This window comes from Arvicola amphibius, chromosome X (assembly GCF_903992535.2).
Source record: "Arvicola amphibius chromosome X, mArvAmp1.2, whole genome shotgun sequence".
Taxonomy (NCBI): domain Eukaryota; kingdom Metazoa; phylum Chordata; class Mammalia; order Rodentia; family Cricetidae; genus Arvicola; species Arvicola amphibius.
Genome location: NC_052065.1, coordinates 62,604,489 through 62,607,789, shown reverse-complemented (window position 1 = coordinate 62,607,789; position 3,301 = coordinate 62,604,489). Strand labels below are relative to the sequence as shown.

At 43.1% G+C, this 3,301-nt stretch overlaps 1 pseudogene; it reads left to right on the top strand.

The window, feature by feature from the left end:
• The first annotated feature begins 351 nt into the window (after positions 1–351).
• On the top strand, positions 352–653 carry LOC119805312 (annotated as a pseudogene).
• Positions 654–3,301: the final 2,648 nt, after the last annotated feature.

The following is a 3,301-nucleotide window of genomic DNA, read 5'->3' as shown; positions in this document are numbered from 1 at the left end:
AAGTCATAACAAGTCAACATAAACTTTGCAAAATAGCAATTGTTCAGAATAGTAACTAGAAATTTTCACAGTTGATACATAGTTAGGAAACCAGTCTTTTCCTTTAAATAACTCAAAACTTTAACAAACAGCAATGTATTTTTGGCACATTATTAAGATCATGTTCATATTCTTTTACAAATGCAATCTAAGTGTAGATTTTATATAAGGAAATAATAGCACATTACAACTAACAAACAAAAACAAGTTTTTTAAATTACACAAAACATAGAGAATATGAAATTACAACACTATTTAAGAAGCATTTTAAAAATTTATTTCACTTTCTGTGCCGATATCGCACCCGCCAACATGGTGAACGTTCCTAAGACCCGCCGGACATTCTGCAAGAAATGTGGCAAGCACCAACCTCACAAAGTGACCCAGTACAAGAAGGGCAAAAATCTTTGTATGCCCAGGGAAAGTGGCGTTATGACAGGAAACAGAGTGGCTCTGGTGGACAGACTAAGCCTATTTTCCGCAAAAAGGCTAAAACTACAAAGAAGATTGTGCTGCCCAACTGCAGATCGAAGAGGATGCTGGCTATTAAGAGATGCAAGCATTTTGAACTGGGAGATGATAAGAAGAGAAAGGGCCAAGTGATTCAGTTCTAAACTGATCTTGTTATGAAGACAATAAAATAATGAGCTTTCACTCAAAAAAATTTATTTCAGTACTTTAACTTCATTCATTTATTCATTCATTCATTCATATATGTATGTGTGTGAATACATGGCTCATGTGTGTGCGTGCCACAGAAGGTAGAGGAAATTGTTGGATGCCCTGGAGTTGGAGTTATGAGTTACCTGACATGGTGCTCTGAAATGCACTCGAGTCCTCTAGAGGAATGAAAAGTTTCTGAACCCCGATAAGCTCCTCTGCCGATGCACCAATCCAAATTAGACCACATCAAACCAAATTTAAAAAGACCCAGGTTTAATGGATACAACGCTACGGGATGATTTTCCAGCCCGCCCCCCCCCCCAAAGAAGAGACGGGAAAGAGACTGGAAAACCACACCTCTGCTTTCTGGGGGCACAGTTTAAATATCCTGCGCCTTGATCATCTCTGGGGGAGAGGTCATTATTTGGTGGGCTTTCTGACATGTGGCATGGTTCAGAGAGAGATGGAGGAGGAGGCTTGGGGTGAAGCTTTCACCAGAACATTCCAGACTCTTTGTGTATATGATGTCAGGGGCTCGGGTGAAGCTTCCACCAGAAAAAAAAAAAAAAACTCACAAGTTTTCTAACCACTGAGTCATCTCTCTATCCTCTACCTCACCATGTTTGATTATTCAAACACTGCCAAGTCATAGGTTTTGTGTATTTTAGAAAAGAGCTTCCTCCGTTTCCATCTGGAAACAGAATTTCTCTCAAGAGTCTCCTTCCCATAGCAGGCAGAGGTACAGAAGTACCTGGGCTTGTAGTTAGGGGACAGCGGCAGAAAAGATGACATCCAGTCAGGATGTTCATGGCTGCTCACCCAAAGCCATAGACTGAGAGATAGAAGTGCTCACCAGCACCATCCTTGGCTTGCTTCATAATCGTATCTCTGAATCTTCATAGTGAAGTGGGTTAAATCTCTTACAGTGTTAATAGCCAATGTACTCAGTGCTGGACCTTGTGTGCTCACCTGCTGTTCAAATTTTATTTCCTCACATTTACAGTTGATCCATACTCACTCAGATGGTCCTACAGCAATCCAATTTCATCTCTCTGAGTTCCCCGATCATCCTCCAATGCCTGGAAGTCAGCAGGACTGGAGACCCTAAACCCCTTTATAATCCCAGTGTCAACTGGAAGCAGCTAGATTGCCTTGACGTCGATATTCTAAATAATTTTAGGCTCTCAACTCTTGAGGGGAGAATACTATTTAGCTAGACAAATGTTAGCAGGCTTGGAGGCAACTGAGGAAGGACCTCTCTTGCACAGAATCTTTCTCCTTCAAAATTTCTGAGACCGGCCAGGCAGTAGTGGTGCACGGCTTTAATGCCAGCACTCAGGAGGAAGAGGCAGACAGATGTCTGAGTTTGAGGTCAGCCTGGTCTACAGAGTGAGTTCCAGGACAACCAGGGCAACGCAGTGCAACCCTGTCTGAAAACACCCCCTCCCCCAACCACACACACAAGGTCCCATTGATGAGGATGCCACTCTTGTCCAGAAAAAAGATTTACCAGGATGCCAGCTGTGCCCACCCCTTCACCTGTTGTGAGAAATAATGGTATTCCCTTTATAATAAGAGTACTGGGTCAGGCAGTGCTGGCACGTGCCTTTAATCCCAGCACTCGGGAGGCAGAAGCAGAGTTCTAGGCCAGCCTGCTCTACAGAGTGAGTTCCAGGACAGTCAAGGGTACACAGAGAAACCCTGTCTCAAGGGAAAAGAAAAAAAAAGATTACCGAATGGTTTTACAAGAACAAAGTTGGGTGGGTAGGATTGGGGGAATAGATCTAAAAAAATGGGGAGTAGGGGGTGAATATGATCAAAATACATTGTAGGAAAAAAACTAATTAAAAAGGGGGGAAAGAGTGTTGGAAACTCGGAGAAGTGAAAACAAAGTGGTTTACTTTCTGACTTTGCATCAGTCTGGAATGGCAGGTAGGCTGACTGAGTGCATGGAATTTATACACCCCAGCACATGACCTTCCCTCAGAAGGTCACGCGCTTAACATTTCATCTAGGTATTATTTTTCCCTGCCTCGCATTTGCTTTTTTTTTTCCCCAACCAAAAGGTGTGCGTGGGTTCATCTCTACATTTTACATCTTGTTTATTTGAAAGGTTATCAGATGCATAACCTTGCAGGCAAGCTTAGCTCTGAGTAATTTAATTCTCTCCGCTTCTAGGTGGTGGTGGCGGGTGTAGTTTAACAGAGTTTGGGGGTAGAGAATAGCTAGACCACCAGGGATTAGAAGGTGCTGGTAGGGACTAGTGTTTTCTGCTCCTTTGTAGCTGGATTTATAGCTTGATGCACCTTTGAAAAACGAACCATCTATGGTATTCTAGCAGCTGTCTGAGAGAAACCAAACTCAGGAATGTTAGTCAGGGCCACGCTATTTTGCAACATTCTTTCAATAACTTGTTTTTCTAGATTCTTGCTCTCTCCACCCTCATAGCTGCTTCAGTTTATAGGCCCCAGGCTAATAGGCTCCCTTCTTCCCCACTGCCAGTCAGGATGAGACAGCAAGTAAGTCAGTCTATCAGTCACGAGGTGTGGGACTTCTCCTTTCCTCTAAAATGGTAATAAGGGACCCTCACACTGCCGTG